The sequence below is a fragment of the Puma concolor genome, chromosome D2 (assembly GCF_028749965.1).
Source record: "Puma concolor isolate L17-30 chromosome D2, mPumCon1.1.hap2, whole genome shotgun sequence".
Taxonomy (NCBI): domain Eukaryota; kingdom Metazoa; phylum Chordata; class Mammalia; order Carnivora; family Felidae; genus Puma; species Puma concolor.
Genome location: NC_141677.1, coordinates 32,245,646 through 32,271,406, shown reverse-complemented (window position 1 = coordinate 32,271,406; position 25,761 = coordinate 32,245,646). Strand labels below are relative to the sequence as shown.

General features: G+C 54.9%; 1 protein-coding gene and 1 non-coding gene across 5 annotated transcripts in view; one reads left to right on the top strand and one right to left on the bottom strand.

The window, feature by feature from the left end:
* Positions 1-3,028, bottom strand: part of PALD1 (phosphatase domain containing paladin 1) — a 73,283-nt gene extending 70,255 nt beyond the window's left edge. The window contains exon 1 of one of the 4 annotated variants that reach the window (XM_086679902.1): positions 2,942-3,028. The gene's annotated coding sequence lies outside the window, so the exon portion shown is untranslated. Of the gene's footprint in view, positions 1-2,118; positions 2,418-2,531; positions 2,609-2,941 lie in introns of those variants that run through there. The other 3 variants (XM_086679901.1, XM_086679903.1, XM_086679900.1) reach the window with 3 other exon arrangements.
* Positions 3,029-24,567: 21,539 nt separating this feature from the next.
* TRNAK-UUU (transfer RNA lysine (anticodon UUU)) lies at positions 24,568-24,640 on the top strand. Its single transcript has one exon. It is a non-coding gene; the product is annotated as a tRNA-Lys (tRNA).
* The last annotated feature ends 1,121 nt before the right edge of the window (positions 24,641-25,761 follow it).

Sequence of the window (25,761 nt, the reverse complement as noted above, 5' to 3'; positions counted from 1 at the left end):
TCGAGTCACTTCCATGTGACTCCATGTCTCGTGTCCACGCATGTGAGCTCACATCCACGCCCGCCATCCATGGGCCTGCCCATTATACATCTGCCTTTTGTATAGGGAGGTTCGAGTCCCCGTGAAGGTGTAATCCGCCCATACGGTGTCGGTGGCCCGTGTGTGGTCCACGTTCACGTGTCCACATTGCTGCCCCTGCACCCGTCTATACCCCTGGGTTGCTTGCCCACTTCCGTTGCCTTCCCGGGTCTTCACGCATGTCCGCATCCAGTTGCTCTCTGTCTCTGCCCACGCAGCTGTAAACCCAAGCACGCGCACATCTCTGCCCACGCCAGTATCCCCCACCTGTGCCCGGGTGACTCTGTGTGTGCCAACTGTTTGCAGACGGGTGGGTGTATTCGCACAAGTGCTCACAATGCCAGCCACGGCTGTGGGGGGGAGCTCAGCAACGCCCTCTCCCACAACGGTGCCCAAGGCCATGGGCACAAGCACAATGCCACCTCCACCAATTGTTCCAGAGAGCAGAAAGCTACCAGAGATGATGGGGGAGGGGGGCAAAGCCCCAGACACAGCAGAACCTCAGAGTGAGGTCAGGGCTGCCCCGGTACCACCCACATCAAGCCAGTCCTGCCCTACCCACCCACCTCCATCACCCCAACTTCAATACTTGATGGCCAGCAAGGGGACTCACAGGAAACTCGGCCTCAGGGCCTCTAGCCTTCCAACAACATCCCCAGCCCCCAGCAATAGAGGCTCTTCGGAAATGAAGTGAGGACTTCCCCCTGCTGGCCTCGGAACCTCCTATGAGGTTGGACCTAGACCTCAAACCTCACAAGCCCCAAAGAACCTGGGGGAGTCCCATGCTCAGCCTGACCCCAAAAACCAAATGGGTTTCTTCAGAAAGCTACCAGCAGAGAAAGACCGTCCGAGAGTGGGGCTGGGGGCACATACAAGCAAGAGAATCTCCTGAACCCCCCCCTCCCCCCCCCCGCTGCTCCCTGTCCACAGAGGTGGTGAGAGGTCCTCACTATGAGCAGAGTAACAAGGAGGGATGGGAATGGTGCTGGAACATCTTAAACAGATTTGAACACATGCATATGACTGCATGAGAACTGGATTCCAGCTCCTCCCCCAAGGATCGCAGCCTGTGTCACTCATTTAGCCATTAATCATGGGTAGCCTCTTGGCTTTCAACTATTATTATTAGTCCGCGACTGGTATTGAAAGCCTATAACAGCAAACTTTTCTGTATGTTTGTCTTGTATTCCCCATACGGCTGAGCCACCTGAGGACAGCACCCTCCCATCCTCCCATCCTCCCCAGCAGAGCCCGGGGCGTGGCATTTAAGAGGTGCTGAGACACTGGGTCTAGCTGCTCTGAAAAGAGTTGGTCCCTAGACCTTTGGTTGCGAGAGGAAAGAATCCCAGAAACTTCTTGAAGCCAGGAAGCTTGTTTCCGTCTCTGACTCCCCAAGAGGTAAGAACACATTCCAGCCATCCTGGCTACTTTAGAGTCAGGTGCAGCAGGTCTCCCACACCCCACTTTGCTTTCCTACAAGTCACGGACTCTTCAGGAAAAATCTCTGAAGATGAAAAGGGGATCTCCTGGGAGACCCAGGCCTAGAGAAGGAGAGGGCCAAAGGGGCTCAGAAGCAAAGCCCACTGTGACCTCTTAACTCTAACCAGTTCCATGGGCCCCAAGCCCCTTAAAGATGAGCCCAGGGACCCCATGAGTAGTTCATGAGGCGGCTTCCCTCCTCCCGACTGCACAGTGAGCCTGGCTCAGACGCCGTGTCCCAGGCCTAGCCCCAAAGACTGGAGGCGCTGCCAGCCCACGTTTAGCCTGGTGCGAGGGAAACCGTGGGGGAGGAGATAGCCCAGCGCCCGGCAAGCGACTCAGTAACCTCCCACTCTTTACTGAGGTCCCGCTTCTCTCCCAGGCATTAATTCCGTGCGGGTTTGGATGGGAGCCCAGAACCTCTCCCCTCCGGGGAGCCCAGGAGGCATGCGCCCCGGGGGATGGGGAGTGGGTGGTCTGAGCAGCCCCCGGGCCGGGGTTGCCCAGGGGACTCCAGATCTGCCCTCCCCTCGCCAGCCCCGGGTGCGGACGCGTCGGTACCTGCCAACACGCGGCTCCGGGGGGCATCCGCGCTCCTGCGGCTGGCGCGCTGCGCCCGGACTGCGGGCGCCGAGTCAGGCAGCGGCGGGGCGCGCCCGGCGCGGGCTCCGGCTCGCTCCTCCCAACTTCCCCAGCCCATCCGTGGGCAGAGGCGGCTCCGGAGGCGGGCAGGCCGGGCGCGAGAGGCGAGGCCAGGAGAACTGCAGCCCGCGCTAGCCTGCGGTGGGAGATGCGCGCCCCAGAGCCAGCGCGCAGCTCGGTTCCCCGCGCGCCCCGCGCCCCCCACGCCGAGGGGCGGACCCGGCCAGGCCGCCAATCAACGCGCCTGCCGCCCCCCCCCCCCCACCAGCCAGCCTGAGCCCCCGCCCCAGCCGCAGAGGAGGCGGGGGGCTCGGATTTAAAGACACACTCACCCAAGCCGCGTCCGGATTGGCATCCGCAGCTCCCGGGCGGAGAGGGAACGGCTGGCCCCACCTTCTCCGGCCCCGCTTCCTCCCTCTGCCCGCCCACCCTCTGCTAGGAGGAAAAGTTTGGGGCGGGGGAGAATGCCTGTGAAGCCAGTTCCTCTTCCCTTGTCATTAGTTCGGCTCCTTCTGGAAGATCCCCAAAGCCTCCATCCAGCCTCCCTGGCTGAAAGAAGCAAAGGCTTTCGGGGCCACACCCCCTCCCAAACTCCAGCTCCCCGGGAGATCTGCAGGCCGGGGCTTCCCTCGCCCCTCTCTGCTTTTTAAAGCCAGGCTGTGCCTCGGTGAGACCCAGATGAGTATCAGGGAGCCTGAATAAATGCCCCACAGTGCTGTGCAACCTGAGCTAGACGATTGACCTCTCTGGGCCTCAGCCACCGCAGTGTCAACGGGCGTAAAGAGCAGACTGTCCTCTCAGTCGTGGGTTTTTTCCCAAGCCCTGGACGCCCCTCAGTTCCCAGAGGCTTAAAGGGAAGAGTGGGGCAGAAACTTTGGAAGGGAAGGGGTCCCTCTGCCCCTATTCCAGGACTGTCGGCAGTGACACGCACAAGCCCCGCCCCTTAGGTGCCCCCGCTCCCATCCCGATGCCCCAGCAGCCCACGTGGGCCGGTGGCTAGCACGCCCCCGCTGGTCCCCACGTGCGTTCAGTCTCCCGCCGCCGCTGCTTCCTCTCCGGGAGACTAGCTTTGTTGTGGTTAGTGAGTCACTTCCTCCCTCTCTCCACGGGAAATCCTTCTTCCTCACCTGTCACTACCTGCCTCGCCCCCACTCAGGGCTGGAGCCGGAGTCGGTGGAGCCAGGTCTCCCCCGGAGGAAGGCAGCGCTGTCTTCACCTCTTTCCAAAATCAGGCAAGAGGGCGCTGGGCTGAACAGAGAGCACCCCAGTTCGCCCTGGGAATAAATGAAGACGAAAGAAATGGTTGTCGTTTGTGGTTCTATTACCAGGTCTCCAGCACCTTTCAAATGCTTCATTCACCTGGATGATTTTTATGAGCTAAGTACTGTTATTATCCCTATTTTAGTGGATGAGGAAACTGAGGCCCAGGGAAGATTTGCCCTCGGCTCCAGGCCTGCCTTTTCCCCGACAGAGATGTGTGAGAAGGGCGGAGAAAGTCCAGGCATGGGCAGAGATGCACATCTGACGGCCGTCACAGTCCAGCAAAGCTAGGCTCAAACTGGCTCACAGTCTACTGGCCGTGTGGTCTGGGAAACATGACATAAACTCTCTGATCCCCAACTTCCTCATCCATAAGCTGGCCTGCTCTCCTTCAAGGAGGTGCTGAGAAGCCAGGGTGCTGGGGCGCCTAACTCACCCACCCCCTGCCAGATTCCCCACTGATGCCCCTGCTGCCATCCTGAGGATGCTGCCTTCCTGGATAACGCCCCCTTGAGGCCAGGACTAAGTAAGGGTCCAGCACTAGCATGAGCACACACAGAAACATGCACACATACACGCAGGCGCACAAATACACACACGTGCATACACACTGCTCTTCCTCCCTGGCTGTCCAACAGGTGCTGGGGGCTGTAGTGGTCTAGACTGAGCTCTTGGAAGACCAAATTCTGGCTCTGACCCGTCCTTTGGTCCCCAGCGCAGTGCCGGACTCATTCATTTGTATTCACCATGCACACAGTAGGTGTTCTAGTTGAATCAAGCAGAAAAGCCCAGGGCAGAAGTGTCCCCAGGAGAGCCAGCAATCAAAGCCCTTCTAGCCGCAATAGACAGCCTCGAGCCTCAGCTGGTAGACCCCAGAAGTAAAGGGTCGGGGGCTCGAAGGTGTTTCAGGGACAGGCCACAGACTGTATCCAGACCACAGCGCCCAGACTCGCCAGCTCACTCCCAGCTCCTGGGGCTCTGCCAAGTCCCTGATGATCATGGGGCTGGCGGGGGGGGGGGTGGTGGGGAACCACAAGAAAGCCTTCAGGACCAGATTTGCCCCATCCTAAGCCTGGGAGGGAGAAAGGGCTTAATACTGAAGGAGGAGGAAAGGACACAGAGCAGCCCTAGGTATGCCCAAGAGAAGGCGTTCTGTTCTCTCCCCAGCCCCAGGCAGAAGGGAAAAATCCCTTGTGCCAACTCTTTTGGCCCAAACTTCTCCAGAAGCTTCCTGAGAGGTCTGGAAGCTCAGAGCAAAAGCCCAAAAGTCCCAGAGAAAGGATCGATGGTCCCAGAACAAGACCTCAGAAACTAGAGGGCTCTGGACTTATGCCCATTCTGCCAGCACCCCCACCAGCCCTGCCACCACCCCACGTCACACACACACACACACACACACACACACACACACAAGCACCCAAGACATCACTTCATCGACTAGAGAATGGCAGGGCCCAGTAGGTGGCCCTGTACAAATGTATGCACTCGTGCGTGCATACGTACACGCTTGTGTTGCTCACGTGTGAGCTCACGTTTGCAGAGATGTGAAGAAGCATTTGCACAAGTGTCCAACACAAGTGAGCATGGGTCCACATGCCAATATGTGTAGCGCACACACAAACCAACCTACCACAGCCCAAAGCTACAAAGAACAGCCAAGAACGCCACTACTCACACTTCCAGAACCGCCCGTAGCCTCCCCCTCTGCCCAAGCGAGCGAGGTGCCGCTGCTCTTGGAAGAGAACTCCCACGTTCAGTCCCTGCGCAGAAACATAAGCTGTGGACGCCCCGGGTCCCCCATGGGAACACTCAGGCCAAGAGTTATTTCCTGACAGGCACAGATGACTCGCCGGAAGGTAGGGGAGCTGAGTTCAAACCAGCAGAGATGAGACTTGACGAAAGACAAGAAACAGACCCTCCTGCTCTCCTCTGCTCCTCACTCCCTGCCAAGCCCACTGCAGGCCACGGGACGCCGGGCCCGGGGAATAGACAGAGTCAGGGCAGGGAGCCGACCTCGCCTTGCTCCCCGTGGCACTGTTACGGTCATGATCTGGGATTCACAACGGCCCACCAGCATCGCTGGGCGTCTTGGAGCCTGCGGTCCCTCCCCCTGAGCCAGGCGGTCTCTGAGCCTCCAGCATCACGCATCTGCTGCTGAGACCCAGCACAGACCCCTTCCCGCTGCCTGGCTGCCTGGGGTCCTGCTGTGGCTGCCTGGCCTTCCAGGCCCACTGCCCCCTCTCCAGGACCCAGTACCCACCCCTCATCCGTTCAAGCCCCTTCTGAGCACAACCCAGGGCTTACGGACATGGGCTTGGGGCAGAGCACGCTTGCCCTGGGTCTAGCCTCAGCAACTTTACCACCTAAAAGTTCCCACGTTTTGGGAGTCGCATTTTCCTCATTTGTAAAATGATAGGAGTGGTTCCTGCTTCCCAGGAACGTCTGGAGGACTGAAGGGGTGTCTGGCATTCAGCCAGAGCTCACTGATGTCAACTATTGGCATTGTTACCATTATTGTCACCTGTACTCGTGCTCTGACCCAGCCCTGAACCTGCCAGGGCAGAGGGCTTCTTCAAGACTGAGTTCTGCCTCCTCCAGGCAGCGTTCCCTGCTGACAGGATCTCTGTCTGCTCAGGACTCTTTGCCCCTCACCTCTGTGCAGGGCCCTGGACCTGAGCACCCCTACCTGGCACAGAATATATGTTCAATAATTGGCATCGTAGTTATCAGCAAGGTCATTCATTTTATTGCTTGTACCCTCTTTTGGGTCTAGGTTCAACGATGACATCTCTCCTGACTGAAATTCATACGCTGGGTTCCGACTTTTTTGACTGATACTCAAAGAAAGAAATGTGTTTTGCGCTGGAACCACCAGCTCTACTGAGACTTGAAAATGTGTGCGTTTCACCAAAAAAATGCATAGCCTCCTGTGTGTGGTGCATTCTGACACTTTCTCATGCATTCTGTCCTGTTTCTGTTCTTGCTGATTGCAGTACACAAAACTGATTTTACCTGTGACCTACAGTTTGAAAATTCTGCCCCTGAGGGCAGGGGGACCTCCCCTCCCTCCCCCGGTGCCACTCAGTGCCTAACTGAAGACTGCCTAGGACATATGAGAGGAGGGTGGTTCTGTTTCCAGAACATTCCTCAAGGACGACAGAGAGGGTTCTCCATCAGAAGAAAAGAGAAAAGGGAGAAGAAATCCTGGCTCATTCATTCAACAAATATTCCATTCATTCATTCAGTCAGTCAGTCAGTCAGTCAACAAACATTTACAGAGCCCCTTCTGTATGCCAAGCCCCGTTCTAGGCCACGAGCAGGGAATGAGACAGATGAGATCTTGCCTTCGTGGGGCTGACATTTTAGTAAGGTGGGGGCGAAGGGTGCAATAAACAAGTAAACAAAACCAGAAGCAAGATCATTTCAGAGGGATTCATGCTATGGAGAAAATAATACAAGAGAACGGTATCGAAGACTGTACGGGTAGGGCTATTTTAGAAATGATGGGGGCCTCTGAAAGCCTCTAGTACCTTATCTGTAAAAGGGTGACGATGACACTTACCTGAGCAGGTGGTTATTGGACGTAAGCAGGGTGAGGAAGTCAAAGTATACAGCACCACCTTGGCACAGAGTGGCCTTTCTCACCATCGTTGTGAGATGGAAAACTATGGCCCGATTTGAAGGCGGGCCGTGAGAAGTCCCCCAAAGCATCGCACTGGGGTTCAGAGGAAGTTGAGGGGTCAACGCCAGCTAGGGCACAAGCCCAGGACTCACGCGCGTATTGACTCGTCCCTCTCCATTCTGCCCCCACCTCCCTACTCACCACAGCCCAGTTGGAGCTGTGCTTTCTCTAAAACCTAGGGCAGTGATGGGGCGCCTGGGTGGCTCCGTCGGTTGAGCGTCCGACTTCAGCTCAGGTCACGATCTCGCGGTCCGTGAGTTCGAGCCCCGCATCAGGCTCTGGGCTGATGGCTCAGAGCCTGGAGCCTGCTTCCGATTCTGTGTCTCCCTCTCTCTCTGCCCCTCCCCCGTTCATGCTCTGTCTCTCTCTGTCCCAAAAATAAATAAACGTTAAAAAAAAATTAAAAAAAAAAATAAAACCTAGGGCACTGAAGAGTTAACTTCTTTCTAGGGGGGTGGCCCAGACCACATAGGGCCAGATACCCCAGGCTCCCACACCCAGCAGCCTTCACCACCCGACCCTGTGCTTCACAGGGCTCCCAGCTGATGAGACCACGCCGGCTCAAGAACATAGGGGCTGGATCCCAGCAAGACAGCGAGGGGCTGCAGATCTGAAACCCAGCCCCAGGCAGATGCTGAAGAGCCCAGATCGGTCCAACCGGGGCAGAGAAAACTGGGTGGGGGGAGGTCCCTGTGCTCTGGTCCCTGCAGAGGTGTCAGGGTGAAGGTGAGGATCCTGTCTCAAGGAGAGCTGTCCCCTGTCTCAGAGCTCCGGCATCCAAGCTCCATGTGACAATGTTCTCTAAGTACCTACGATATGCCTGACCCTGGGTTCAGGGCACAGAGATAAGCAAGATCCTACCCCACCCTAGGTGCTCAGAGACCGAGGGAGAGGCAGACAGGTACTTTGATCGTTTCAGAGTGAGGTGTTTCCTGCAACGGGGAGGTGGGACCAGGATGCTGGGGGAGCGGGGATGGGGGGACTCAGCATGACCTCCCAGCTCAGCTCAGGATGAAAGCGGGGGCCCCGCAAGGGTCCTGCCAACTCTGGCAGCGTGAGGTGATTTGCCCCGGCCTCGGCATCAGACAAACCCAAATTTGAATTCAATTTCTGCCACTTGTTAGCTGTGCGACCTCAGGCAAGTCTCTGAGCACCTCTGAGCCTCTGTTTCTACATGTATAAAATGGGAACAGTCACATCTCCCTTGACGGGGTTTTTAGAGCTCTCAAAACTTAGCTGAGAGGAAGCCCAATACATAACAGTCCTTGTGGCTACTGTTATCATCAGAAGTTTCCCTCTGAGACCTCGTCTGTCTGCCTTCACTTCCTCCCTCCTCCGCCTTCCCTAGTCGGCACCTGCATAGTGCCTCCCTAGAACACACAGAGAATCGCCTGCCCCCACTGCTATCAGAAAGGAGCTCCAAGTGGCCTTCTGCTGGGTCTCACTGAAGAATCCCAGGCCCTGCACACTGGGAATAATGAGGCAGGAGGTAGGGGGAGGCTGAGAAGGGGTCTGCCAAACCCTGCAGCAGGGAGATCATGCATTCCTGAATAAACAGGCTGTCACCCCTTCCCTCCCTCCCTCTCTCTCCTTTAAATAACCCAGATCTGTTGCCCAGTTGTCTCCAAGCAACACCACTCAGGCTCCCAAGGATGCCTCAGTCTGACAGAACCATTTATGAAGATGCTGCAGGGGAGGTGGGGGCAGGGCGGGGTTGAGAGGTGGGGGCAGGGTGGGGGTTGAGAGGCCCGACACGGCATCTTCCCGAAGCCTTCATGTGGCAAGCGCCTGGGCAGACCCCTCACCAGACCAGTGGGCAGCACTTGCTTACCAGACACATTCCAGGAGGGGCTGAAGCCCCCAGACTTACAGGGAAGGTCCTTGGGACACACAGGGACAGCTTGGGACACCCAGGAGCCAGCCAAATAAATGCCTTGGAAAGATCACTAGCCGAGACTCAGCCTCCGGGGTTCCAGTCTCAGTGTCAACACTCACCAGCTGTGTCCTCCCAGCCCCGTCACTCACCCTCTCCGAGCCCCAAAGAACCGTCGGGCTAGAAGACAGCTTCCGTGGCGGGGCAGGAGAGGGGCACTGTCACACTGTCGGACAATATGTACAAACTCTGCCACAGCAACTCCATTCCCGGGAAATTCACCCACATTTGTACACACGTGCCAACTGACAACTGTGCAAGGGTATTCACACTTGGCAGTGGTGAAAGATTGGGAGCAACCAAAAAGCCTGTGGACAGAGAGAGGATCGGCTAGATAAACTACGGAGCATCCGGAAGCGGAAAATACCACGCAGCTGTTTTAAAACACAAGGCAGAGGTATGTGGGCCGATGGGAAAGGATCTCAAGAGCTGGGAGCCAAGTCCAGACGTGGACGTGGACACGGACGGTCAGGGCAGTGTTGTCTGTGACGGTCCAGGGCCTGTCTCGAGAGGAACGGATAAGCCACGGGGATTCCAACCACGGAATCCTGCACAACAGTTCCACCCAACAATCCAGGGGGACACGCAGAAATGCAGAGCGAGCGTGGAAAATGCAGCGTTCCGGGGCAAACTCATCAGCAGAGCTCAACGGGCCGCAAAATACCCTCGATGGAAAGTAACGCTTATACACAGAAAAATACCGTAGCCTCTCTAAGCGAGGATATGTACATTACACGAAAACATCTATCCAACACTCTACCACGGGTGCCTATGAGGAAAAGGATGACACAAAGGGAAAATAAAACAAAGAGAACCACACAAGAGAAAAGCTTTGCCTACGTCGATCATGATGAGGTGCTGAGGGTTCAGGAAAATTATTTCCTCAACTCTGCGGCTGAGTTAAGGAGGAAGGAGAGGAGGCAAGAGGGAGGGAGCCAGGAGAAGAAACTGTAGGACAGAATGTCTAATATTCTAGCACTTAGGAGCTGCAAAAAGGGTATGAATATGTGTGTGTGTGTGTGTATGTGTGTGTGTGTGCTATCTATTTTAAAATAATTTTTTAGGGCGCCTGGGTGGCGCAGTCGGTTAAGCGTCCGACTTCAGCCAGGTCACGATCTCACGGTCCTGTGAGTTCGAGCCCCGCGTCGGGCTCTGGGCTGATGGCTCAGAGCCTGGAGCCTGTTTCCGATTCTGTGTCTCCCTCTCTCTCTGCCCCTCGCCCGTTCATGCTCTGTCTCTCTCTGTCCGAAAAATAAATAAACGTTGAAAAAAAAAATTTTAAATAATTTTTTAAATGACCTCATAGATTTGTATACACATGCTCAGTCTCTGACAGGCTATGGTAGATTCCAGGGAGAGAGCTTAGCCCTCGCAGGGGAACTGGGGCCTCAGAATGGGAAGCCCACTCACCTTCCACTCATTAGCCTTTGGTACAGCGGACGTTTTCAGCCCATGCACCTATGACGTGTTCTTTTTTTTTTTTTTTTAATGTTTATTTATTTTTGAGAGAGAGACACTGTGTGAGCCGGGGAGGTCAGAGAGACAGGGAGACACAGAATCTGAAGCAGGCTCCAGGCTCCGAGCTATCAGAGCAGAGCCTGACGTGGGGTCCGAACCCACGAACCATGAGATCGTGACCTGAGCTGAATGAAGTCACACGCTTCACAGACTGAGCCACCTAGGCGCCCCGTCTATGACATAGTCTAATAGTTAAGTCATTTTTAATTTTTATTTTGAACATTTTCTATACGAACAAAGATGGAGACTAGTATACTCGATTTTATGTACCCATCATTCAGATAGACAACCATCAAGATTTTGCTTCCTCTACTGTTGTCTCTTTTTTTCTTTTGGTGTTCTTGTTGGCGTATCTTAAAGCAACCCCTCCATATCACACGGTTTCCTCCCTACCCGCGTCAGAATACAATGGATGTAATAAATGCGGTTTAAAGAAACAAAGGCTGAGAGGTGAAGCAGTGCACCCTGCCGGATGCGGAAGGACTCCCTGTATGAAACCCCCAAAGGCAGTGGTCCCTGCCTCTGCTTGACTGCTCCCAGAGACCAGGAACTCACTACCTGTCCCAGTCTCCTTCTGTGTCCACAATGGCCTAGAACTTGGCCTCTCAGAAGGGACAGACACCACCCCACTGTCCCCTTGCTGTCTTGGAGGCACCCGGCAGTGGGCATGGGCAGCTCAAAGCCACAGGGAAACAGGCCAGCTCCTTAGAAGCTGTTCCTCTCCAAAACAAACTCAGAAGCATAAAAGCACACCGTGCATATTCACAGAAACTGGAGGCCACTGTAGCTCAGCTGGCTTGGAAGGCCACCCCTCCACCATCACCACCACCGCCCCCCGGGGCCCAGGCCATGTGACACAGGCATTCACTGCCCTGGCAGTCAGGGGTAAATCTTGGGCCAGGACTGGACAGTTGTTCCCCAGCCTGCCTGTGTGCGCGTTGGAATCGCCAGCAAGAAAGATTCAACCTCAGACCCCTAGGCTCTCCTCCAGTCCTCCTAAGCCAGGATTTCCAGGGCTGGCAACTGGGAAAGCCCCCTGGCTGGTTTTGAGGCCGCAGTCGAGTCTGGTGTTTGGGAACCACTGGGCCAATAAACTCCGAGGCACTCTTCCAGCTCCAATAGTCCCTTCCAACTCTTAGTCGCCTGCCCTTGCATGAAGATTTTGGCCTTCCCCCACCCATTAGCACGGATGCAACATTCCCACCTGCAGCTGACAGGGCAGCAGGTGATGGCAACTCCCCTTACGAGTGTGCCGGCCGAGGCTCAGAGGAGCACATACGGCCCCCCAAATCCACGGTGCTTTCTGGAACTAGAGGCAGCAGATTCAGAGACGGCATCTTGCCCCCTCCTCCGCACAGTCTTCCCTCCCACCGGGAAGGATAGACACTAACCGTTCACCCTGTGCCACCGTTCGTGTGCATTAACTCGCTTCGCCTCGGCAGCACGTATATTAACTCACTGCAAGCTTGCCTCCGTCCCAGGAGGCAGGAGTAGCCTCCTTTAGCAGATGAGGAAACTGAGGCTCGGGGAGGTGAACTACGCTGGCCAGGGCACACTGCTGGGAAAGGGGCGGAGTGGGCTTCTCACCGGGCAGCCTGGCTTCAAAGCTCGCCTTTCCCCACCACAACACTTGGCGGACCCCGCGACCCAGCAACCGAGTGAGACATCTGATGTCCCCCATGGCCTGCTACCAGAAGAGAATGTGCCATTTTATACTGTGCGTCAGAAACGACCCACCGGAAAGCAGACAGCAAGGCCAGGTCAGCCATGCAAGAGCTCACCGGGGGGAAAGCGTGGGAAAGACTGGGGCAGGAGTAAGAGGGAGCGTGTTCAGAGCGCAGGGCAGGCCTGCCATCTATGAAAGGAGGCGCAGGAAGGAGGGCGGGGAGGAAGAGCCCAAGACCCGGCACAAGCCCCGAGCGCACCGCGCAACGCGGCCAGGCTGAGGGATGGCCAGAGCAAAGACTGCCCAGGAAAGCGGTCCTGCATCTGGCAAACGTGGCCCACGCTGGTGCCTCAGCTGGGCTCAGCCACCGGCCGGGAGCGGCCCAGGGAGACGGTGGCCTCCGTGTGAATGTGGCTGTGGATCCTGAAGGTGTGGCGGCCGGGGGCAGTCAGCTTACTGCGTCCTGCAGCGAGTTCTCTGGAAGGGAGCTCCGAGCAGCACACCTCAAGGCTGGCACCCGTGGCCTGACCCACCGGCCACGGCCTGCCTGCCCCCTCCACCCCTGGGCAGGGACCTCCCCGAGGGCAGGGGCGTGAGCTCTGTTCATCTCTGCATCCCAGCCCGAGGCATGGCATAGACTAGGAGCTTCATAATCAGCGTATAAGCCTGTGATCAGCAGAGCGGTGCTTCCACTGTGATCCTGGCCGAGGAAACAAGGAAGAAAATCAAGTCTGGATGTACTTACTATAGGCCAAGCTTGGAGCCAAGGCCTGTAAAATGCCTTTGGGGTTACAAAGGGCTTTCTCGAATTTCTCATGTTGGTTGCGCTCAACCCACCTGAGGGGTAGGTGCCACTCCCACCTCCCGAAGCATTGAGGCTCAGGTGGTGATGACTCTCGTCCGAGGTGGCTCTCCTGACGCCAGACTCTGCCATGCTCCCGGGCAGGGGCTCCTCCTGGGACAAAGACAGGGAAATCCACGCTTGAGACCTAAAGAAAGGAAGCTTCCTTAAAAACCTTGCCGGGTGCCCCTCACCCTGGCAAGCCCCTCTAACCAAGCAGAAAACCAAGGGGCGGGCTTGATGGGGGCCATGACCAGACAGGTTGGGTGTTCAGGCTCCTGACCAGGCTTGCGGAGACCCGAGCCCCTAACCTAGCTCCTGCCTCACCACGTCCACACTGGGCAAGTCCAGGGACCTCTCTGGCCTCATCTGTAAAGTGGAGTAAATAATTCTTGTCTTATACGTAAACACAAAGCCCTTTGCTCACACCGGGTCTGTGGTGGGTAGGTGGACAGACTGTGCATTTGGTGGCAGGGGACAAACTCCAGGTAACTCTGAACGCTGTCAGAATGAGCCCCCTGGTTCCCCTTCCATGGAACATCAGGGCTGGAGGACCGCTGGTGAGGATGTAACCAAACGCCTCACCTCACCTCGGAATGCTCCCCAGGACATCCGGGCCCTTCATTGGGTGCATTCTACACGCTCAGCACTGTGTTAGACTTCGTACCCACAACCCCGTTACTCTTGAAAAGGATAGCCCATTACTATCCTTATTTTCGGAAGAAACAGAGGCACAGAGACACTGAAGAACTCACGCAATGGCCCCCAGCCCCCTCTGACTCCAGATTCTGTGCCCAGCCAGCAAACTCCTCCCTGGCTGCAATCCTCCCAGGGACAGGGGGCTTGCTCCCTAGGGAGCCTTCCCTGCAGAACTGTGACAGGTACAGGACGTCCTTCTTCTTTCTCCTAACGTGAAGCTGACACTCACTTCCCAGCCACTCCCCTCAGTCCTCACTGGTCCTGCTCCTCCCCCCACCTTGGGACCACCAGATTCACAAACGGGATCACATTTCATTAAGTACCTCTTTCTTTCAAATATTTGAGAAATACCCATCTCATGCCCCCCAGCCCCAGATGTCTTCGGCTTAGCACCCCTGGGGCCTTCAAAAGCCGGTGGGAACCTCCAGAACCAGGAGAGACCTTAAGTGTTATTGTACCTCCAGAGGGCCCGGGAGGCTCCTTTCTAAGTGGGGGGGGGGGGGGGGGGGGGGGCAAGAAGAGAATGAAGCTGTTCTTTCTCTCGCCACTCAGCAGGCTTCCTACCTCCCAGGAAGCTGGTCTCCTGGCTCTGACTTCACACCTGGCTGACATTTGACATTTAGAGACCTGTAGACAAGTCTCCTTCTGGGCCCACCAGCCACCTCCTGGCCTGTGGGGGTGCACTGCTGACCTGCGATTGGCAGAAGACAATGCAACTGTTAAAATGTCCTCCGTTCTGTAGGGGCAGAGAGGGAGCAGCCAGGATGAGGCAGGAAGGAAATAAAGAGCCCAGCGCAGGGGGTCAGGAAAGCCCCAGCAGGGTCTTGGAGGTGGGCATGTTGAGTGTCCCACTCGGGGGCCCTGGTTTCCCCAGAAACCCCTCGTCCCGTGCTCTGTCATTTCCTCTCGGCTTCCCCCAAGTTACTCGGGGACGACCACCCCCCACCGCCCCTCTGAAAACCACTATCCCGAAAGCCTCTGCAAGTTAGTGTTTAATGGGTAGAGAATTCCACCTGAGGATAATGAGAAAGTTCTGGAGATGGATGGCGGTGACAGTTGTGCGATGAGAATAACCTTACTGCCTCTATATCGTATACTTAAAAGTGGTTAGTTAAAATGATCAATTTTACATTATGTATATTTTACCACAACTTAAAAAAAAAAGACAACCCAGGAGCCTGGGTGGCTCAGACGGCTAAGCGTCTGACTTCGGCTCAGGTCATGATCTCGCAGTTCGTGGGTTCGAGCCCCGCATCAGGCTCTCCGTACTGACAGCTCAGAGCCTGGAGCCTGGAGCCTGGAGCCTGCAGCCTGCTTCAGACTCTGTGTCTCCCTGTCTCCCTGCCCCTGCCCCACTCATGTTCTGTCTCTTTCTCTCTCTCAAAAAACAAAATAATAAAATAAAATAAATAAAAATAAAAAAAGACAACCCACAGAATGAAGAAAATAATCACAAATCACACACACCCCACTCCCACACACAAAAAGCCTCCCCAAGCTCTGAGCAGGAAGACCAGTGTGTGGGAGGCAAAGACCCTAAAATCCCAAAGCCACTTCTCCCCTTCCTCCTCCCTGGCCCGGAGCACGGGGCACCTGTCAGGCCAATGAAAGCTAGGAGACCCAGCCTCTACCAAGAAGGTCCTGGGAACAACTCAAATATCCATCAAGAGGAGAGTGGATAAACACATCGTGGTGTCATCTCGGAATGGAAAGCTCCCCAGCAACTAAAATGAATGAACTAGCCATACATGCAATACCCTGGATGAATCCCGGACGCCCCATGAGGGAGAGAAGCCAGGTAGAGACGAGAACATAGCAGATTTCCTCCACTGAACTGAAGTCCTAGGACAGGCAAAACTAGCCTGTGATGGTCAAGGTCAGGGAGTAGTCACCTTTGGGTGAGGGGTGACACTGACCGGGACGGGACCTGAGGGAGCTTTCTGGGGGCACTGGGCACGTTCTATGTGTTGATCTAGGTCGCTGTTACAGGGACGTACACATCCGTGAAAACCCGTCAGCTTGGGACTGTAAGATCTGGTGTATTGTGTTCTTTTGTTCACCCCCTTGAGTTCCAGCCTAACTTGTTTTGGTTCCCCAAACGGGCCAACGCAGATCCCCCTCAGGGTCTTTGCACTTGCTGGTCCCTCTTTCTAGAATGCTCTTCCTCCAGAACTTCCTTCCTTCTGTTTAGGCCTTGGGTCAGACATGGCCTCCTTGAGGCCTCCACCTGGAGCCGCCACTCATTCCCTCCCTGCTGCCGTGCACCCTGGGATCGTCCCCCGCGCGGCACCCATCACCATCGGATGCTTCCCTTTCTCGGTTTGCTTGTTTGTGTATGTTTCCCCCACCCTACTAGGATGTCGGCTCCCTGAGAGCAGGAACATGCCCATCTGGATTCATATCTTAACTCCACCCACAGCAATGGCTGGCAGACAGCAGTCGTCACTTAACAAATATTTGTGGCACGAACAGGCCATCTCTAGAGCAGGTCAGATTACGTCCTGCAACTTCACTCTCTTCGAGGTGCTGAGAGGGAATCCATTTTTTGTTTTTTCAGTCATCCTGCAAACCTGTAAGACAGGCCTTTATGTGCCGGGCACAACCTGAACTCTCGAGGGGCTCACCATGGAGCACAAGAGAAAGGAGGCCCGTGCCAGACATTTCTAATAGAGTGTGAGGGATGGGCAAAAGGGGCCCGCGCCCAGGGCCAGGGAAACACCCAGAGTGAGCGGCTGGCTCAGCCTCCCAGTTTCCAGGGCAGGGAAACGTGATGGGCTCTGGGTGTGGCCATGGCTGCCCAAGCCAGCTAAATGAATGTCTGGGCGGCAGGAGGGCCTGTGCTCTGGCAAGAAGCCAGCCCCTTCTAAAAAGCCAGAGAGCTCAACCAAGGCCAGCCAGTGTGCCCCTGCAGGCCCACCACCCGCTGCCATGGCAACCTGTCCTGTCAAGCCAGTGGCACTGAGAGCAAGGGGCACAGTGCCAGGAAGGTGACAGGGCATCTGCTGGGCTCCCCTGTCCTGGCAAGGGAGGCACTTTGGCCTGTCTGAACTGTGGCCGGAAGAGCTGAGTGCTGTTCCTGCATTTTTTCCTGTGTGTGTGTATGTGTGTGGGGGGGGGGGCGGTGGGGGGGGGGGCGGTGGGGGGGGGTATGTCGTACCCAAGCATCGGGCTCTGTGCTGACAGCTCGGAGCCTGGAGCCTGCTTCACATTCTGTGTCTCCCTCTCTCTCTGCCCCTCCCCTGCTCACGCTCTGTCTCTCTCTCTCTGTCTCTCAAAAAATAAATAAATGTAAAAAAAAAAAAAATTAAACAAAAAAAAAAATAAATAAAAGCTGTCATTCACCGAGCATTGATTCCACGCCGGGTACCATTCTAAATACTTTCTACGCATTTCCTCGTTCTGGTCTCACAATGACCCTCTGTGGCAAGTGCAAGTCTCACTTTTGCAGAAAAGGAGGCACAGATTGGTTAATGAGCTTGCCCCAAATCTCACAGCTAGTAAGCAACAGAGCCAGGATTAGAACCCAGGCAATTGGGCTCCAATGCCTTAACGTTAACCATCGGGAGGAGAGCCTCTCCACAAGACCGAGTCACCTCCTTTTCCCACTTGTCATTGGTTTACCGAACTCTGCATGGTCACCAAGGCAAAAAAAAATGGGTTGGATCTGGTCTCTGGCTTAAGTTGCCACCAGCCCCCTGCCGGAGATGTGGGTAAAAATAACCACGATGCAGAGCCACAAGTGTCCAAGAAGGACAGAGGGCAGGCTGGCTCCCACACCTGCCTTTTACATCTCCCCCTGGGGGGGGCCCTGAGGGAGCATCCTGGAATGCGAGGGCTGATGATGTTCTGTCCTGGGTCGCCACCTGCTGGAAAGACGGCGGAGGTACAGCCTCAGCAGCCAGCCTCTCCTCCCCTCCCTCACAACGGGTGTTTCCTGGGCGCCCACTGTGAACTCAACATCGTGCTAAGTGTACAGATGCAGAACAACACAGACAGTAAACCCACCAGCCCTGGTGGACTTACAGTCTGGGGGAGGAGGCAGAAATAAACCAATAGCCCCCCGAGTCAAGATGTAGCCTCAGCGGCTCTGAGGGAAAAATACGGGAGGGTCTGAGGGAGTGTCAGGGGGAGTCATCTTTGGACAGGGTGGTGGGGAGAGGCCTCTCTATGGAGGTCATTTCTTTAAGTTTATTTATTTTGAGAGAGAGAAAGAGAGTACATGCGCCGGGGAGGGGCAGAGAGAAAGAGAGAGAGAGGATCCCAAGCAGGCTCTGCACTGACAGCAGAGTCCTACTGACGCGGGGCTCGAACTCAGGAACCGTGAGATCATGACCTAGAACCAATTTGGCTACACCGTCGTGCCCCACGGCCCAGGCTTGGCAGGTTCCTCGGTGGGTGGGTGGGGGTGATGGGGGGAGGCACTCTTGGGGGTGAGGGAGTGACCGGGAGGCAGGGATTGTGGGGAGGCAGCACCCATCAACAAGTTGGCTGTGAGGAGAAGATGAAGCATCTGGAAGGGGGTGGGGGGCAGCTGTGAAGATGGGGTGTCAGGGCGCTGATGGGATTAGGGGCCGACGTAGGCAGGGCTGTGGGACCCAGCGGCTTTCCAGAACCTCTTTCTTCTGCTCCACCCCGTTTCACCCTGGTTTCACAGCCACCGCTGTCATGCCCGCCCCTCCCTCTGATGAGGAAAACACAAGGGCTCTGCCCAAGCTGGCTCCTTCCACAGCAAGCAAAGGGGGCGGGGGGGGGCGGGGGGAGGCGGTGGCAGGATGTTTGGAGTCACGGGAAGCCCAGAATCATGGCGAGGTCATGTAAGCCCCTTGACCGGGTCTGGGTGCCCTTCCCTCCTTGTCAGGCTCCCCATCTCCATTAGTCCTGACCCCCACCCACCCTGGGCAGCGTGACGGTGGCCAGCGGACCGAGGAGGTACCCAAGAGAGATCACTTGTTGCAGGGGCCTGAGCCTCATACTGTTGGGGGAGGGAGGCTTTAAGAGAAAGAATACAAAAGCACAAATACAAAAGAGGGTAGGGGGAGCCTCAGAAGGGTCTGAAACTTACACTTCACTGGCCTCAGGGTAACTCCATAACCTCAAGCAAGGGGCCTGACCTCTCAGGGCCCATCCTGTAGAGCTGTGAGCACCAGCGGAGACAACCCCACGTTGTCGCTGGGTCAGCCTCCGGTGCTCTGGGGCACGGTGTGGCACCTGCTATTGTCGCCTGGGTTCCCCTGTGGCTGGAGGGCAGTGGGGAGGGCCCCTGCTCTCCCTGAGCCCAGGGGTGGCAGCAGCTTCTGGGGTCGGAAGCACTGAAGAGGACAAAAGGGGGGGTGGGGGGTGTGTGACCCACCCTGACTGTCCTGCCCCCACTCCAGAGTCAGCCTGGCACCAAGTGGGGGCTCTGCACATGGCCCTGAACTAGGACTTCATCCTGCCGGCCCCATTTCACAGAGCAGGTACATGCCACGCCTCCAGGCCAGCAGCAGGAGAATTAGGCTACTGGACAGAGGCCCAGGGTGGGGATGGGGCGGTGGGAGGGGCACACATCCAGCTGCCCCCACAGCCCTGACCCCCCTGCTGCCCAAGCAGGGGCTCACCTCAGACTGCCCCCGTTTGGTGGGGCTCCCGGGACCCGCAGGGCTGGGGAGATGCCCCAGGGGGGCACCGCGTTCTGGGCGGAACCCACAGGGCAGCCAAGGCTTCCAGCGGGCTCAGGTTGGGACTTGGGGAGGGAGCGTTCCCCGCCAGAACGGCCCCAGAGGGACACTCACCGCTGCCTCTGGCCTCCTGTCCCCTGGCACGCTGCAGCAGCTGGGCCTGCTGGCAGAGTCACTGGGGTGGTCCTTGGCATGCTCCCCCCTCCCCCGCCCCGGGAGCGGGTCCCGCAGGGCGCCCGCGCTCGCTCACTCCCTGGCCTTCGCCGTGACGTCTGGGCGTGTCAGCTGTACCCGCACAGTGCCAGACGTGCGAGGCCGACCGCCCCCTCACATCCCTTTAAGACCCTCTCCACAAACACAGAAGCGAACCAGAGGCAGGCACTCAGGCTAACGGGCACAGGTTTGACTCCTCCAAAGCGGGGGCTCATTCCTTTGCCTGGGCCACCTCCCTATGACAACAACCAACCAACCTTCATGGGGAAAGCAAGCTCTCTGACAAGAAAAGTGCCCTTTGTGGCCTCATTTATAGCACCCGTTGTACACAGGGCACTGGGTGCAGGGTCAAAGGAGACTTCGGTCCCCTGGCAGCTCATAGCCTAAGAGGAGGTGCGTAACAGGGGGCATGATGTAAGGGCCCTGGAACCAGGCCAAATGCAGAAACAGGCTCCATGAGGCCATGTGCCCTGGCCAAGGTCCCATGTTGGTCTGGGTTGAGCTGAGAGATCTTAGGTGTCCCAACTCCCTTCACCTCCCCGCAAACTACCACAAGTGTAATTGGTACTAATTTAAACCAAAACCTTCTCCCCGTGCAGGCCCCCTGAGGGTCGTGAGTTTCTTGGAGGGATGCCGCCCAGGGCAGGGCCCTGTAGGTCTCTGTTACCAGTCCCTTCAGCCCTGCTAGGGCAGCTCAGCACCTGAGGCAGGTACAGGCAGAAACAGGGTCCTGGGATCTTAAATCTTCCCAGTAGGGAAAGAACATGGTTCTGAGGGTGCAGTCCTCAGGGAGGACGGACAAGGGGAGCCAAGGGATGGGGTGGGGATGTGAGGGGTCTTATAGATTTATAACATCTCAAATCGTGGGGACGATTACCCAGTCCCTGTCCCCCAAAGATGCGAATGTGGTGAGTGGGCAGTCAGGCACAGTGCCACCTCCTGTGTCTGTCGCCCTCGCACCGGAGTGAAGGAAAGACCGGAAGGAAAGACACCGGAGGGAAGCTAAGACCTGGGGTCTTAGCTCTTTGTCCTCTTCCAAATGATAGGATAGAGAATGACCGCTAGCGTCAAAATGGACCTGGACCCCAATACCAGCTCAGCTGCTTAGTACCGACTTGAACTTGGGCAAGTGTTTAAGCCATCCAAGCCTCAGTTTTTCCATCAGTAAAATGGGAATAATTACACTTACAGAATATAATGTGAGGCATGTGTCCAAAACACTCAGCACTATGCCTGGCACAAAATTGGTAAACAATTGGTTTCCAGCATGTTTTTCCGTCTGTGGAATGGACACACCTTTGGTATAGCCCCCACCTCACCCCTAATTCCCAGGTGTCTAGAGTGTTAGTAGCCACAGAACGAAAGATGCTGAGGGTGGGTGGTGGGTGAGAATGTTTTCGAGTTCCTTCCATTGAATTATCTGCTCCGTGAAGACTCTTCCTGCTCCATTGGGTCTCTGGTTAATCATATTAGCTCTCCTGGGCTCTCCTGGGAAAGCCAGGTATGTGCATCTCCCCTCAACTTGCCTTTGAAGTCTGGGGCCCTTTGATGTGAGTGGGGGAGGCACCAGCCTGGGATTTGGCCAGCCTTGTGGTCAGCAGCTAACGGGGCACAGGGCTTGGTGGAGTTTGGAAATACAATTCCCCCCACCCTGCCTGAGTTACCCCAAGCGCAGGCTTTGACGTCAGACTTCCCGGGACCGGGATCCCAGCACTGCTTTTAACGACAATGCCCCCAGCCCCTCTGAGCCTCAGACCCCTCAATTGTAGAGAAAGCCGACAGCAGCGCCACGCTTGTGGGTTTCTGGAAAGACAGAAGAGAGAGAAAGAAAAAAAAAAAGACAATGAAATAAATGGTGCTGTTTTCCGTCTCACTTATTAAGACTCGCCAAGTGAGTCTATAGAGCTGGCGGACTTTGATGTTCCAAAAGTCTTAGTGCCCTTTTAAGCTTTAGCGGAAGTATAGTCTGTTACATACACTTCTATTCCAGAACCATAAATGCTACAACTTTACAAAGAACGTTGCAGCTTAATTTTCTTTTATGTGTAGTTAGTCTTACGGATTTTGAATAATAATGTTCATATTTCAAAGGTTTATTATGTTTGCGTCCATCGTCACAACCGTATTTTCCTTTTTTAAAATATTTTCTTAAGTAATCTCTACACCCAACGTGGAGCTCGAACTTACAACCCGGAGATCGAGAGTCACATGCTCTGGTGACTGAACCAGCCAGCTGCCCCCATTGTTACAACTGTAGTAAGGTATGATTGATACACAACAGCTGCAAATATTTGAAGTGTGCATTTCGGTAAGCTTTGACATACTACACAACCATCCCTACAATCAAGACACTGAATGTATTTATCACGCCCACAAGTTCCCTTGTGCCCCTTTGTAATTTCTCCGTCTCTCCTCTCCTCCTAGACAACCCCTGAGCCACATTCTGCACCGCTTCTCTGCAACCACAAGTTTGCATTTTCTAAAATGGGACAGAAATGGGGCGCCTGGGTGGCTCAGTCGGTTAAGTGGCCGACTTCGGCTCGGGTCATGATCTCGCGGTCCGTGAGTTCGAGCCCCACGTCGGGCTCTGTGCTGACAGCTCAGAGCCTGGAGCCTGTTTCAGATTCTGTGTCTCCCTCTCTCTGACCCTCCCCCGTTCATTCTCTATCTCTCTCTGTCTCAAAAATAAATAAACGTTAAAAAATTTTTTTTAATGGGACAGAAATGGAATCAAACAGTATACACCATCTTTTGTCTGGCTTCTTTAAGTCAGCATCATTATTTTGAGGGCCATCCTCATTGCCTGTTTCAACAGTTAATTGTCAAGTAGCATTCCAATGTACAGATACGCTACAATCTGTTTACCCAGTCACCCACTGATGGACATTTGGGGTGTTTTCAATTTCAAATAATGAAATTTTCATTTTGTGTTTTTTGGAAGATAGCAAATGTTGACTGAAACGACAAAATTAAATTTAAAATGTCTTATTAAAAATTCACGAAACCAAATAAGTACAAGAGGAATTTAAATGATTACACTTATCAACGGATGGTTTTTGTAAGTTTCTATCATTTATGCTTTTGATGTGGTTAACATTTCAGAGAGCACTAAAAGTGCACCCTGACTCTTGGGGCTCCCTGTATCTTTACTAAGTGCTCCAGGGGATTACTGCGATCAGTTTAGGGAGACCCCAAGTCGTAGTGCACATAGATCTCTCAGCGTAGCCCATGCCTGGCACCCGGGGGGCACTCCCTAAGCACTCCTTATTCCCACAGTATGTGCTCCCTTGAGTGCTTGCCCTTAGTTCTGATTCTTTTCCTTGCCCTACACACACACACACACACACACACACACACTCGCACAGGCTCTCCAGCCCCAGCCTAGGTTGTGTCCTCCAACTCCAGCCCAATTTCAGCACCAGTGAGTCTCAGTGGGAGGACATAGGGAGGTGGGAGGCAGGAGGCAGGGGTGGCTGGCTGGGCTATGGGAATCTCTGAGAAGCTTCCCAGTGGGAGGAGAGGGATCCTCCTGGTGGTCTCTTTGTTTGTTTCCCAGGGCGGGCTGAGCCTTCACCTCCTGACCCTGTGGGAAGCACAAGTTGAGACTGGGCTCTACCCAGGAGGGGTTGGGAAGGAGCGCCGGGGCTGGAGGGAGCATGAGACTCCGAGTCAGACAGGCCTGGCCCCTACCAGCTGTACTATGTCAGGCTGGTCCCCCTCTACGAGGGTGATGCCAGCCTTACTCAGATCACGCAGCTCGTGAAAGGATCCGGAGCCAGAATGGAAGTGAGAGGGTGGCATACAGGACTCCCTAACATGAATCGTGGCCCTAAGGAGCCAGGAGCGCTAAGGAGGGAGGCATTCTGTTGCTGATGTAAAACATCAGCATGCTAAGAGAGGGATACTGAGCATTTATTGAACATCTACTATGATCCCCCACCACCACCACGTGCTGAGGACAGTGAGATGGACGAACTTGGAACCAGAGGAAGCTGGTGACCTGTGGGGCTTACCTGTGGCCACTGGATCAAGCAGTGTCTCCCCATCCTTGCCATCTTACCTGTGTGCCCCCCAGTCCAGGGACTGGCTTCAATGTATTCACTCAATAAATATGTACTGAGCACTTCCATGTGTCAGAACTGTGCCAAGCCCGGGGGTTCAGTGGTGAACTGAACAGACAGTGGATCTGGCTTAACGCCCAGAGCGGGAGGGAACAGACAAAAATGAACAGCACCGAACAAATCAATTTCTGAGCACGGAAGAAAGGAACATGGTGACATGACAGAGTGCAGGAGGTCAGCTGAGATGGGGTAAGCAGGGAGAGGCCTCTCTGTGCAAGGGGGCTAGGAAATGACTGTGTTGGGTGTGGTCGTGTCCAATATCACTTCCAGGATCAGAATAACTTAGGGTCCAGCACAGCTTTACCACTTGCTAGGCGTTCGGTCCTGAGCAAGCTCCATGTCAGTTTCTTCACCTGTGAAATGGGAGTAAATATCCAGTCTGCTTCACAGGGATAGGAAGGGTAAATTAGATAATGCAAGCACATTATGGTAAGCACTTACTAAATAATAGATTATTTCTAGCTTATCCAGCCTGGGCCGGGTACCCACAGTCTGTGGCTTAGTCCCTGTGGAGAAAACTCCCGAGTCCGTGTTTCCTAACTGATTCCAGAGTGTCTTTTTCTCATGCAACCTACAGCAGGGGTCTCAAACTCCTATGTCCTGGGGGCCGGGCAGATGGGTATAGCATGTTAAGGAGAGCTGGGGACTGTGGCGTGTAGAGACCCTGCCTAAAGAAAGCAGCTACTATTCAGCTTTAGGGAACACTTGCCACGTTGAAATGAGGGTCAAGACCTTTCCATTTCTCAAATGATGAAATAAAACTATTTTATTCAGGGGCACCTGGCTGGCTTGGTCGGTAGAGCATGAGACTTTTGATCTCAGGGGTGTGAGTTTGAGCCCCACGTTGGGTGTACAGATTACTTTAAAAAGAGGCAAAACTATTTTATTCAAAATCTAAAGCATTTTTTTGTGTTGGCGATTTAAATAAAAACGTTGCGAAACATTGTTGGGAGTAGACAAAAGAGTGCTATAAGCCAAGGCTGGCCACAGGCATGGTTTGTAACGTCCACTTAGCGCCAAACCCTTTGCTAAGGATGAAGAATGCAAAGTGAGCCAGGCAGCAGGCTCCCTGGTGGAAAACTCCTAAGGGCTCGAGGACCTCAACCTTCAACAGAGAATGGCTCGGATCAGAGCCTGCAGGGGGAGAGAGACCACGTAAGAAGGCCCTTGTGGAAGAGGAAACCGTTAAGCTGGACACTGGGATAAACAGGAGTGTCTTGTGTGAATGAAGAAGGGGCAAAATTACTCTGGACTGAGGAAGAATGGCTTTGTACTTTGGGGGAAGGGTCGGTATTTCCATGGGGCTGGAGTGCATTTGGGGAACAAGGGCATTGTGGGGGCGGGGAGGGCGGGGTCTCTATCTCCAGATCACAGAGAGCCACAGTGGAAGCCAAGAGCCTGTGTTTAGAGCCACCATTTCCACTGTTGGATTCATTCATCTATGCCGCAAATCACAGCAAGCAAAGTTCAGCCATGAACCAGCGGCTAGCGCCTCAGGAGAAGTGAGTCAGGAGCCATCCCTGCTTCTTGGGAATTCACAGTCCAGTGGCAGCCACTGAAGAGAATTTGGGCAACTGATCTATCAGTGCCATACTCAGAAGTGTCCTCTGCTCAATTGCTGGGGAGTTGGTGAGAGGTCTGCAGAGGAAGGGGCTTTCGAAAAAAAATTTTTTAATTGTTTACTATTTATTTTGGAGAGAGAGACAAAGCGTGAGAGACAAAGAGAGAGAGAGGAAACAATCCAAAGCAGGCTCCAGGCTCTGAGCTGTCAGCACAGAGCCCGACGCGGGGCTTGAACCCAAGAACTGTGAGATCATGACCTAAGCCAAGGTCAGATGCTTAACCGACTGAGCCACCCAGACATCTCGAGGAAGGGAGTTTTAAGAGGTGTGTTGGTAATTAAGCAGTTCACCAGGGGGATACGATGGAAACATGCATGCAGAAAAAAGGGCACATGAAATGCAGAGGTGTG